At 46.8% G+C, this 13,541-nt stretch overlaps 1 long non-coding RNA gene across 1 annotated transcript; it reads right to left on the bottom strand.

Moving 5' to 3' along the window:
* Positions 1 to 1,769: 1,769 nt before the first annotated feature.
* LOC114028471 lies at positions 1,770 to 12,391 on the bottom strand. The gene is made up of 3 exons (XR_003567363.1): positions 12,260 to 12,391; positions 9,725 to 9,832; positions 1,770 to 2,299 (listed from the first exon to the last, which is right to left on the bottom strand). It is a non-coding gene; the product is annotated as an uncharacterized LOC114028471 (long non-coding RNA).
* Positions 12,392 to 13,541: the final 1,150 nt, after the last annotated feature.

The following is a 13,541-nucleotide window of genomic DNA, read 5'->3' on the forward strand; positions in this document are numbered from 1 at the left end:
CTTAACCCTGTTTGCCTCAGTTTCCTCATCTGTAAAATGAGCTGGAGAGGGAGATGGCAAACCACTCCAGCATATTTGCCAAGAAAACCCCCAATGGGGTCATGGAGAGTTGGACAGGACTGAAATGACTGAACCAGAACAAGGAACTTCCTATTTCCAGGTACAGTTCTCTATCCCCTGTGCCACCCAGCTGACTCCCTAAAGAGGTTCTAAGACCAAGACATTAGGACTCATTGAACCAGAAGATGGTGGAAGGAGATGTATTCAGAGCTGATTCAAAGACTGGTCCCAGGGACAGCTAGGTGGCGCAGTGGATAGAGCTCCAGCCTTGGAGTCAGGAGGACCTGAGTTCAAATCTGGCCTCAGACACTTGACACTTACTAGTTGTATGACCCTGGACAAGTCACTTAACCCCAATTGCCTCACCAAAAAAGAAGAAGCAAAGGCTGATCCCAAAGAGTAGCCCTCAATGGTTTGATGTCAACTTAAAAGGGATGTCTCCAGCAGAGTTCCCCAGGGATCAGTGACTGGCTCTATGCTTCTACATTTTTTTTTAGTTACTTGGTTAAAGGCACAGTTGGCACACTCATTGACTTTACAGATGACGCAGAGCTTGCAAGAGTTGGATGGCGTGGTGAGGATTCTCAAAACTCTGGGCAGGCTAGAACACTGGACCAAATCTAATTATAAGAAGAAAGTAAAAAGGAAACCAAAGGGCTGACACCTGAAAAAGTGATGGGATTTGGACTGTTTGGCCCCCTGAAGGTAGAATTAAGGTCGATGCTTGGGCGTGGTGGTAAGGAAGAACTTTCAGTTAATCCAGGTTATCCCAAAGGGTAAAGGGCTGGCTCTCAAGCTGGCAAGGTAGCAGATTCCTCCACCCTGGAGATCTCCAAAACCAGCCTGGACGGTCACTTGTACTGGATGTGATGGTGGGAATTCTGATCTGAGGACGGGATGGATCTGGCCTCAGCGGTCCCTTCCAACTGACTCAGATTCTCACAGCCATGCAGCTGCACAGAAAGAAGGCTGATATTCGAAGACTGGACCTTTGTTTCAGCACCACGTAAAAGCGAGCCTGTTGTTGATAGAGTTTGGACAATATTACACTTTCCAGCTCTGACATCGTATGGTGCCACGATACGATGAAGCTGCCAGGCTTATCCAGATGAGAGGTGACTGGTACCTGGCAGTGGGAAGAGAGGCCAGAAGGGGAGGAATGGGAAACACACTGAAGAGGTTAGAGTCCATAGGACTGGATGATGAATTAAATGTTATGGGGAAGGAGGAGTCAAAGACTGGGGACAGGAAATGGGAAGGGAGTAAGCATTTATTAAGCACCTGCTATGTGCCAGGCACTGCGCTAAGCGCTTTATAGATATTGTCTAGTCAGTACACATTTTTAAAACCCCTAATATGTGCCAGGGGCAGCTGGGTGACGCATTAGTTAGAGTGCCAGGCTTAGAGTCTGCACAACCTGAGTTCAAATATGGTCTCAGGTACTTACCAGTTGTATGACCCTGGGCAAGTCACTTCACTCTGTTTGCCTCAGTTTCCTCATCTGTAAAATGAGCTGAAGAAGGAAATGGCAAACCACTCCAGTATCTCTGCCAAGGAAATCCCAAATAGGGTCATGGAGAGTTGGATATGACTAAAATGACCCAACTATAAAAACAATATTTGTCAGGCAATGTGCTAAGCACTGGGAATACAAATCAGAAAAAGAAAGACAGTCCCTGCCCTCAAAAGAGCTTACATTCTAATAGGGGAAGACAATATACAAAAGAAAGCTGAAAAGGGGTGAGGGAAGATACTCAGTGTGGGGGCATGGCAGAGAATTTGAAGAAATACAAAATGAATTCGAGTGGAGAAGCTGATTAGAATGAGTTCTACCGACGTCCAGAGTGAGTGCAGTTGGGTAGGAAATCATAACAAGCCTGGAGAGTAGGTACTATCATAATCTTTATTTTACAGTAGAGGAAACTGAGGCAGACACAGGTGAAGTGCCTAGGGTCACACTGCTAATAAGTGTTTGAGGCTGGATTTGAACTCAATCCCTTCTGATCCAAGCCCTTTTGCTCTTTCCACCTAGCGAATTCATTATCACTCGAGAAGTTCAGATAAAGGTTGGATGACTATTCGTTTGTGATGTAGTTGAGAGGGTCTCTGCTCCAGGTCAGATAACCAAGTGGGGCTTCAGTTACTTAGATTTCCAATTGGGTGATGGGTAGCACTGTCAATAAATATAGACATCCTATTACAGTCCTTTCCCTTTGGAGTGTTTGGATATGGGCAGAACCTGTGGGAGAAATAATGAACGCACTTATTTACCAAGGCATGACAAACAAGCAGGTATAGATTAGTACAGGCACGTCCGCATGAAGGTGGCCGGACCAACATCGTTTTCCAATGACTTCCTTAACGCATTATCACCAAACCTTTCAGGGACACCGTAGGCCAATCACCTATTTTCAGCATTTTACTAAGGATAATAAGATAATGACATGGCTCTTTTAAGGTTTACAAAGTATTTTATATGCGCTTGGGCCTCACTAGTCGGAGGCAGTGCGGCTCAATCAATCAATAAGCATTTATTACTGGCTGGGCACTGGGGATACAAAAGAGAATAATCAAATAGTCCTTACCCTCAGGGAACTTACATTCTATCTGGGGAGACAGTATGTACACATATAAGCACACACAGAATAAATATAAAGAGAATAAATACAAATAAATACAAGATATTTGGGAGGGAGGACACAAGTTATTGGGGGGATATGCAAAGGATCCATGTAGAAGATGGTGGCTGAGTTGCCTGTCAAAGGAAGAAAGGGGCTCTGTGAGGAGTCAGATCATTCCAAATATGGGGAATGGAGACCTGGATTTGGAGTCAGAGGGCCAGGGTTCCAGATTCTGGCTCTGCCCCTGCCGCTGCAACTAGTTCTACTTCAGCAAAGTCATGTCACTTCTATCTCTGGGAAGTGACTTGCCCAGGCCCACTCAGCCAGTATGGGTCAGAGTCATTCCCTACTCATTGGTGCATCTCTGGCTCTAAATCCCACGGGGGAAAAACTTTCTGAAGTAGGGAGGAAAACCTGTCATCCTTGTTTCATGGATTTGAAAAGTGAGGTTCCAAGAGGTTAATGGACATGCCTTCTGCCTCCGAGTCCTGACTTCTCCCAGTGACATCTAGCTCACATGGAACTGACAGCTCCCTCTAATATTATTTTGACTGATATGTTTTCACAAAATCAATTGAGTGTGGTTCCCCAGGGAGCATAGAATAAGGAGTCCTCAGAGCCAGGGGCAAGAAAAGTCTTCTCGAAGGAAAGGGAAGGAATACAGGTCAGAAATGAAGGGTAAGGGACCAGGAAGAGCTGAGAAGAGGGAATGAGTCCTATGGGCTGGGGCCACCCTGACTCTGTGCCTTAGCCCAGGCTGCCTCCTGTGCCCAGAATGCCTCCCTATCAGAATTCCCACTCTCCTCCAAGACTTGGCTCAGGAGGTGTTACCTGCTATGGGACCTTTCCCACATCCCCTTAGCTGTTAGAGCTTATTCCCCTCTCCAATCGCCTCTTTCCCTATTGTGATTCTTCAGTAGACTACAAGCTGCTTGAGGGCAGGAATTTTTTTGGGGGGTTCTTCATATCTTAGTACCCAATACTGTGGCTTGAGCATATTAGGTAGTGTAGCATACTGGACAGAGAGTTAAATAGTCTTGGAATTCTGAAGAACTGAATTAAAATCTCAGACACCTGCTAACTGTATAATCCTGAGCAAAGTTGCTTAACCTTTCCGAAACTTGATTTACCCCTTTTCTGAGCAGGTTGGGCTAGCTAGCCTCTAAGGTCCCTTCCAGTTCTAAGTCTACGAGTCTATGAAAGGGTCATGGAATTGAATTTAGAGTAGGAAGGTGTTTTCAGAGAATGATGGACTTCAGCCCAGGTCAATCTGAAAACTTGGTGGAAATAATCGGTCCACCCACGTTTATTCAAAGAGCTGGGCTGTTAGAAAGGCCCTCCAAATCCATTTGGGTATGTCCCCATCCACAGAGGGGCTCCCTTCTGACAAGAGTCAGTTATCTTATCCCATGGCCTGGGGGGCTGGACTCATCCATTTGATCAGGGGGTCTCCTGTGCACCCTTGCTGCATCTTTTTAGTAACAGGCACAAAAACTAATTTGAAGCTAACATCACTGAATCATCGTTCTATAAAGCTCCATCCTCCCCCCTCTAGTGTCTTACTAACTCTGATTACTTCCCATCTATTCTGTATATATCTTGTATGTCCTCAATAATTTTATATGTTCTCTCCATTGGAATGTAGGTCCTTGAGGGTAGGCACAGAGTCCTCTTTGACCTTCTTCCCTTCACCCCCCTCCCCAACTTCCCAGAGGTCTGTGGGTTATCCCAGCTCAATTGAACCCTCACTTCCTTCTTCCCTTGGAACCTGGTGTGTGTGTGTGTGTGTGTGTGTGAGAGAGAGAGAGAGAGAGAGAGAGAGAGAGAGAGAGAGAGAGAGACTTTTCCCACCCCATTTTACTCCCTAGGGGCCCCTCAGTCCACTCAGGAGACACCAGAAGGAACCTTTACACCTCTGGGTCCTTGGAGAAGCATCATTCTGGCTGGCTTCCGGGGGGCTGCAGGTGGGAGGCGGGGGCAACTCTCTCCCTGTGAGCCAAGGAGCAGGTGAACACGAAAGCCCGGCTCCCGCTGGCTGGCTTTGAACTCTGTAAATCACAGCTTCTTTTTTTCTTCTTGGAAAAAGTGGAATAAACAAATGAAGACAGGAACAAAATTAAAAGATAATTGGAAGACTATATTGGGCGGCTGTGTGTGCGCCTGGGTGCTGACAATCTGGTGTTTCTCTGTGCCGGGAGGATAAATTGAGAACTCTTCAGTTTGCTCAGGGGGGAGAATAAAACAATCTAACTCAGGCGCCTGTGATGCAAATAAACAGACCGATCTTAAAGAGGATTAGTTTTGCCTTCTGCATTAAGAGTAGCACATCCTGGCATGTGCCTCCGAAGGCTTTCTGGGAAGGGCCCGCACAGGGCTCTGGGCCTGAGCTTTAGTGTAGGGGGTGGCATGCGTGTCTACACAGCAGATGGTGAGGTTTGTGGACAAAGGGTGGGAAAAAGCGAGGGTGACTGTGGGAGAGAGGTGTGATCTCTATCTCTGTCACCCTTCTATCTCCATCCCCAGCCTGGGTGTTCTCAGGGCTGAGAAGATCAAGAATTCAGGCAAACAGCATGATGTGGCTCAGAAAGACCCATACATGGGCTAAGAGTCAGAAGATCCCGGGTTCCAATCTCTGCTCTGACACTAGCTGGGAAAGTGCCTGCAAATCTCCTGCCCTCCCTGGGGCTTAGTGTCTTCTCTTATGACAAAAAGGGATGAAGAGAGAGAAAAGAGAATGATAATTTAGCACAAGCTACACGTTTATCTTATGCTTTAAGGCTTGTAAAGTACACAGAATGTTAGAACATAGAATGCCAAATTTGGTTGGAGCCTTAGATCCTGGAATGTCAGAGCTGGGAGGGACCTTATAACACAGGATATCAGAACTGGGAAGGGCCTTAGAACATGGAATGTCAGAGCCTAGAAGGGCCTTAGAACCCAGAATGTCAGAGTTGGGAGGGGTCTTAGAACAGAGAATATCAGATCTGGGAGGGCCCTTAGAGCACAGAATGTCAGAGCTGGGAAGGGCCTAAGAACATAGGATTTTAAAACCTAGACGTCTGGGATGGAAGGAGCCTTAGAACATGGAATGTTAGAAAAGACCCTAGAACATAAAGTGTTAGAGTTCAGTGAATGCTTGGAACATAAGATACTAGAGCTGGAAGGGCTTCAGTGGTCCCCTAACTTGATCCCCACATTTTGCGCAACAGGACACTGAGGCCCAGACGGTGTGACAGTCAGAGATGGCATATTTCTCTGGAAAGAACATGAGATCTAGTCCCAGAAGACCTAGGTGGAATCCCAGCTCAGCCACTTGCTATGTGAGCTTGGGCTAGTCTCTTCTCCTCTCTGGGCCTCAGTTTACCTGTTTGCACAATGAAGGGGTTGAGCTAGACGACTTATGTCTAAGGTTCATTTCTGTTCTAAGTCTGGGATTCTAGGAGATAACGAGTTAATGTCAGAGCCAGAACTGGAACTCATCTCCTGCCTACCAGTCCTGAGGTCTTCTCATTGTTCCATTGTTCTCTCTCCTTTCCGGTTAGTTTTGGGAATGGCAGTCAGGGCCAGGGGTGAGGAGGGAGGTGGTGTTGCCATGGGCTGGGGTTTGGAGCAGGTTTACCAGGCATCTCTCTCCCCTAAAATCCCTGGGCAGATCACTTTCCCTCTTTGGGCCTCGGTTTCCTTCTTTGTAAAATAGACTAGATGATTTCTACCTGAGATCCCTTCCACCTGTAAATCCTAGGTAACCTACACAGTGGTACAGTGCCAAAGCAGGTGAACCAGCCTGGCCTGCGGGGGAGGTAGATGCAGCTTGGGCTCCTTCATCTTCTTCTTTGTCCTCAGAAACAATAGACCCAGTCTTATGGCTCAGGAGGGGCTGGGAAGGCTCATCATCCACAATCCTGGGAAGTGCTGACTGTCGCTCACTTCAGCTCAGCCCTGAAGCCCCCACGGTCCCATTATGGTAACATGTGGCTGATTCCTAATCAATGCGCTGAAAAAACACAGCTGGCCAGGTGCAGCCGCATCCGCAGCCAAGGCCAGGCTAAAACCACAGCCTCCAATCCAAAAGTAGCAGGGGCCTCAAGCCCGAAGTCATTTATTTCAGAGCAGGATCCCTGACAAAGGACCACCCAGCCTTTTCCTGAAGACCTCCCGTGCTGAGGAACTCACCACCTTCCAAGGTTATTGATTCCATTTTGGAAATCTTGAATTGTTAAGAAGCTTGTCCTTGCATTGAGCTGAAATCTGTCTCTCTGCAACTAGATTGTGTTGAGACTTTGTTCTGCCCTTGGGGCCAAGCAGCAGGAGTCTGATTTCTCTTCCAGATGAAATCTGGGCTGTATGGAAAGAGCCCTGGATTTGGAGTCAGAGGACTGGCCTGCTACAGAAGAAATTGAATTGCATCTGGAATCAGAGGCTTTGGGTTCAAATCCCACCTCTGACCCTTGTTCCTAGGACAAATAAATCATGCAATGCATCTGGAGTGTGGGTTCCTCCTCTGTCAAAGGAAAGGGCCAAACTGGGTGACCCCAAAGGCTCCTGACAGCTCTGAACCTATGACATTAGGACCTGGGTTCAATTCTCTGCTCTGCCGATTAGCTGTGTGACCCTGGGTGTGCCATTTCCCCTTGTTTTCTCATCTTTAAGTCAAGGAGGTTGGTCTACACAATCCCTGAGGTTTTACTGTGCACCCTTCATTGAGCTGTACAGTAGAAACAGAGCCAGGGGCTAGCATGGGGGCCCAGTTGTTCATCCTTCATTTTCAGAGAGGACCAAAGCCAACATGAGGGTGATGTCCTGACATGCGTGGGAATTGGAGAGGGTTAGACTAGAACCTGGGTCAGGAAGGACTAATATGGGAAAGTGGGAGCTAGGTAGGCATGGGGAGAAGGACTTCAAGGAGACTTATAATCTTGCAGCAGGAGAGATTTGGACTAGACTTAATGAAGGCACTCAGACTGCTGATGTTTTCTCCTTCCTATTTGGAAACAGATAAAAATAGCTCATACTTATGATCACTTTTCATCTATGGGTACAGAGTTGGCCTCTGAGACAGGAAAACCTGGGTTCAAGTCTCCCCTCTGACACTTGGTGGTTGTATGTCTCTGGGCAAATCACTGAACTTCTCAGGGTTCTAGGCATCTTTCCTAACTTTTAAGTCACAGAGGAGCCATTTACCTTCATTAGCAGAAAATTGAGAGTCCTCTGCATCATTTCTCTGTGCCTCAGTTTCCTCAAATATAACAGGGATCGAGAGACAGTATTGCTATCCAGAAGTAAACAGATGTCTGCATCATTTCTCTGTGCCTCAATTTCCTCAAATGTAACAGGGATAGAGAGACATCATTGCTATCCAGAAGTAAACGTCTGTCCCTTAGAATCAGGAAAGCCTAGGTTCAAGCACTGTCTTTTGTGACTCTGACACATTTTGTGACCCTGGGCACCAAGAAGTTAGTGAATGTATGTGTATATATATGTTAAGACTGAGGCACAGAGGAATGAAATGACTTGTCCAAGGAACTCAAAGCCAGGGTGTGGTTGTTTCTTTCCTGGGAGGCCATCCTGAAGATGATGCCGATGACAACTCCCATGTCTAGAGTACTCAGTCAAAACTTTATTCAGTGAATTCCTCACATCAACTCCTCCAGGGAAACCCTTTGCCTTTGCCTCTTTATCCCAGTTTGGAGGTGACCCTATCTAGACTATGCCAGCTCTGTCAAGGCTAACCATGCAAGCTGGAAAGGCTGAGGATAGGGGTCTAGGGAACTCCCCGATGAGGAAAGTCCCTTTGCAGATGCAGATCAGCTCCTTCTCTGCATTAGACTGTGCTTGATGGCTGAGGACCAGCTTAACCCAATGCAGAGACGCATCTCATCGGGCTGGATACCAGAGGATGCATGTCTTTTTTGGTCCACAGCAATTGACAAAGACCATCTATTAAATTCTGAGTTGCTATCTACCTCAGTGGAAGTCATGGGCACGTGGGAGAATTCTTTTTATAGGATCCTAGAGCATAGGGTTTTTCTCCCAGCTTTCCCTGGCCAAGTCTTTGGGGATAGACCCTAAACGACAGATTATATATAGTAGGATTATAGATCTAGAGATGGAAGAGATTGGAGAGATCATTTAGTCTGCCATCTCCCTTTTTACAGGCGAGGAAACTGAGGTCCAGGGACATTAAATGACTAGCCCATGCTCACACAGGCAATAATTGGAGATGTCTTCTAACTCCAGAGTCAATAATTCTTTCCACTGTGCCAGGTCAGTTCATTCTGTCTAATCCAGTCCAGTCCAGTCCAATTCAGTTCAAATCAACAAAAACTTATGAAATGTCTACCACATATTAGGTGATTGGCTCAGATAGAGAGCTGGATCTGGAGAGAAACTGGCTATGTGACCTTGGACATGTCTGTTGGCCTCAAAGTGCCCCAGGACACTTTCTAAGCTGCTAAATTGTAGGCTAGTTTGCCTGTCTCTTTTGGAAGAGTTCCATTTCCCTGTAAAATCCCTTCTTTCCATCTCCTCCCACACCCAGAGATGTACCTGATACACATACCTCTGGAGCATGAAGGTTAGATTCCTCACCACATCCAGAGAAGCAGGCGGTGCATGTGCTATTATTTTGTTTTTACAAATGAGAGGTGGGGGCTCAGCTCCCACCAGCAGTATACTGCAGAGATGGTTCTCTTAATTCTAAAATGGGGGCTCTTTCTGTCTTAGATGGCTGAAGGTGGTCAGCTCCAAGCAAAGGGATGACCAGGCATCCCTCAGAGTATTCCAAACCAGAAGTCTCCATCTCCCTTGTTGGTGTGCCCCCCTTCCTCTGGCTCAGACCCCGGGAACTTCCTGTGGGGTCCCAGGTTCTCCTCTGAGTGTTGGATTTTCAGTTTTTGGACTGGTTGAAAGTTGGATTTATCTCACATGGGGGCAGTTGGCAGTGGAGTGAATGAACAATGCATTGAGTTGACTGGATTTTTGGAGGTAGCTAGGGAGCCTTCAGAGAGAAATCAAGAACATTTTTTTTCTGTGTTCTTACTTACCCAAGCTTCTCCTGCCCCATTTTCAAGAAGCAGGTTGAGATGTGAGGTAATTTGCTGAAGGTTCCACAGTAATTGACATTTATTGAGCGTGTTTTGTTTGTAGAGGCCCTAGGGAGAATAAAGAGAGGAAGATTTGATCCCCATCCTTGGGGAGCCCCCAGTCTGAGGAGGGAGACATTGTCTTCACTTGGAAGGATTCCCAAGATGATGGTGGAAGTCCATTCCCAGACCTCTGAGACTTCCCTCATCCCCAAGCCTGAAGTGAAAGAGAAGGAAGGTTTAGTCTCTGCCTTCATTGATTACTCAGGCTGAGGGTGGAAATCCCACCTCTTGCCCTGGGAGAGTTTTCAGTCTAGGGGGGGATTTATTGTGTCTGCCCTCATAGTCAAGGACCCCCCCCCCAACTTCCTGCCTTGGAAAGAAGAGACACAGTCCTTGTCCTTGGGCACTGTCCAGTCTGAAGGGAGATTTGGGAAGTTATCAGTTTAATTGGGCAGGAAGGGAGAACAGGGGGGAATAGTTCCTAACCTCTGTCCCTTAGAGTCTGAGAAGAGATGACATATTGAAAAGGGATTTAGATTCACTTAAATAGCATCACAGGTATGAGACTTATTGGAATAAAGTGCATAACAGGCATTTTAGTACTAAGGGATATGTACTGATGACATGATCAGAGCTGCCTGGGATGGGCAGGGGGTGCCTGGCCCAATATCTGAAGGCAAGAGGGTAGCGCATGACTAGGCCAATAGAAGTTTCAAGGGGAGGGGCATTCTGTCACTAAAATATGCTATGGTACCTTTGGCAAGTTATATATCCCTCTCTGGGCCTCAAGCTAAGGAGATGTGTCTCATTGGCTCAGACTATAAACAGAGCTTGAAGAGATCTTGATATATATCTATATACATAGATATACATATGTACATATATTCTATATTTTATATATGTATATTATAGATGTATGTGTATATATACACATATACATATACATTCAAATATACACACATATATGTAGTTTAGTGGAATATAAACTTACTAGGACCAGGGTGTCATAGCTTTAGAGCTGGAGGGACCTTAGAGGTGATTGCATCTGATTTCCTTTAATTTACAGATGAGGAAACTGAGGCCTGAGAGGTTAAGTGATTTGTCCAGTCACCCACCTAGTCTAGGATGGCATTCAAATCCAGGTCCTCCTGGCTCCAAGTCCTATATTCTACCCAGTATAACCTGCGTTATTTTTGTCTTTGTATCACTAGCACTTACCACAAGTGTGGCACCTGTTGTACCATAGCAGGTATACAGTTGGTGCTTAATAAGTGCTTGTGGAATGGAATAATCCAGAGCTCTCAATCTATAGCTGTGGAAACTGAGACCCAGGGAGGGAAAGTGATTTGTCCAAAGTCTCCTAGCATGTGAGTGACTGAGCCTGGGCTAGAATCCAGGGCTGTTGCCTCTCCACCCAACTGACTCTATTCTATGCTGTCATCCTAAAGAGACCCAGAGGTGGGAACAGGAAAGTTGGGATTCAGGGACAGTATCAGGGAGCAACAAGGTTGGAGCTGGGGTCCAGTGGGACAAGGCAATCCTTAGATGGGGCTCTCAACGCAGCAAGTAAGTGCTTGGGGCCCCACTCACGGAACCACACCATCTCTATCCCATCAATAATAAGATCGATCGTAACTCCCATTTCCATAGTCCTTTGAGGTTTAAAAATTGTTTTATGGATAAGAAAACTGAGGCACAAAGGAGTTAAGTGACTTGCTCAGAGTTCCAAAGCTATTAAGTGCCTAAGGTAGAATTTGAACCCAGGTCTTTGTGCTTCCAAGCTGCTCTATTTCCCACGCATCTTCTTTCTACACTCATCTCCACTGGGGCCATTCCCTCCCCACTAGATAATGGTAGTCTGCTCCTGGAACTGTCCTTGACTTGGAGGGGCCCATTTTGGTCTCATCTTGCTCTGTCCCACAGCACTTCCTTGACTTCTCCAGCCTCTCCATGGTTTGTGTCTTCCTCTCCCCTTTCCAGCTCCACTCTATGCATTATCTCCCTCCAATAGATCGTAAGCTCCTTGTGGGCAGGAGCTGGCTTCCTAGCTTTTATTTGTATCCTCAGTGATTAGCAAAGTTCCTGACAAATAGTGAGCTCTCCGTTTCTGTCTCTCTCCCTCTCTTCCTTTCCCACCCTCTCTCCCTCCCTTTCTCTCTCTGTAGCTTTCTTTCTCTCTCCTTCTCTCTCTCTTCTCTCCTTCTCTCACTTTCTCTCTCTATTCCCTCCTCTAATCCTTCCTCCTTTACACTTTCTCCTTCCCTCTCTCTCCCTCCCTCCCTTCCCTCCTCTCATTCTCTTCCTCTCTCTCTCCTTCTCTCCTCTTTCTCTGTCTCCCTTTCTCTGCCTCTCTATCTCTGTCTGTCTTTCTTCTCCCTCTCCCTTCCTCTTTCTGTCCCTTTCCTCCTCTCTTTCTGTTTCCCCTCTCTGTCTCTCTTTTACACACACACACACACACACACACACCCTCCCACCCCCCCCCCCCACTCTTACTCATAGACTGCCTCATAAACTTAGGTATTGTCCAGGCCAGGCCAGGCTCAGCCACAAAAGGGCCTTTGACGATGTCCACACTGGCTGCACAGATGGCCCCCAGCCTCCTCTTGTTGTTTCCTGCAGGGTTAAACTCTGGGCATGAAGCAGTGATGTGTGGGAGGTCGGTCTGGATGGCTGTACTCTAAAACCTGTTTTTCCTGCTCTTGCTAAGCCTGGCATGGCTCAGCTCCGACAGTCCTGGCTGCAGGGGCCCAGAGCCCCTGAGTCCCACACAGGAACTGAGTACAGCCAGTTCCCACCTGTGGGTGGTGGCCAGGTGGGGCCTTAACTCCGGGAGCAGAGCTTACTGTCATCCTCAGGGGCCTCAACCGTAAGACCGAAAACACAGAACAGACAGAAAGAGTACAATGAGGAACAGAGCAAAGGCAGACACAGACAGGGTTCCTGTTCCCTAAAGGCACAACAAGAGGAAAGGAGTTTGGAGGGCAAGGGAGGAGGACCCTTCAAGGGCCTGGTGGGGAGGGAAGCCCCAGTCCACAAAGGCTCACCTCTGGGGCCTGAGGAAGAGCATTAGAATAGACATGAGAGGGAGGAAAAGAGCATCACAAAACACTGAAAGAACTTAACCTTTTTCAAAAATGCACAGAAGAAAGCCACGAGGTATAAAAGATGACAGAAAACCCCCAACTGTCTTGTTACTACCTTGCTAAACTTAATATATAGTTCTTAAAATAACCCAACAGTATGTGACAGAAGTTCACAGTGTCTTATGTAACCCTCTTTCGTGTTCCTTGGATCTTAAAATGTCTCTGTTGGTTATTAAGTTCATGACAGAAGAGAAAAATTAAAATAAATAAAAGAAGCTACTAGAAGAAAGATAAGTTTCCCACTAAGAATAAGGGGCTTGGATTCTAGCCCCCCATCCATTACTGGCCGTGTGACCGAGGGCAAGTGGCCCCATGTCTTTGGGCCTCAGCCACTCCTCTAGCAAAATGAGGATGGAATTTTAGGGGGCACTCTAAGGTTCTAGCTAATATACTGTGTTCTAAATTCTGTGAGCCTAGGGCCATCTTAGCTATGAGATTCTATGTTCTAAGGTCCCTCCCAGTTCTGACATCCTGTGTTCTAAGGCCCTTCCCAGCTCTGACATTCTGTGTTGTAAAGGACCTCCCAGCTCTGACATTCCATGTTCTAAGATCCTTCTCAACTCTGACATTCTGAGTTCTAAGGCTCCTCCCAGCTCTGACATTGTGTGTTCCAAGGGACCTCCCAGCTCTGA

The sequence above is a fragment of the Vombatus ursinus genome, unplaced genomic scaffold, assembly GCF_900497805.2.
Source record: "Vombatus ursinus unplaced genomic scaffold, bare-nosed wombat genome assembly UNPS02014884.1, whole genome shotgun sequence".
NCBI classification, from domain to species: domain Eukaryota; kingdom Metazoa; phylum Chordata; class Mammalia; order Diprotodontia; family Vombatidae; genus Vombatus; species Vombatus ursinus.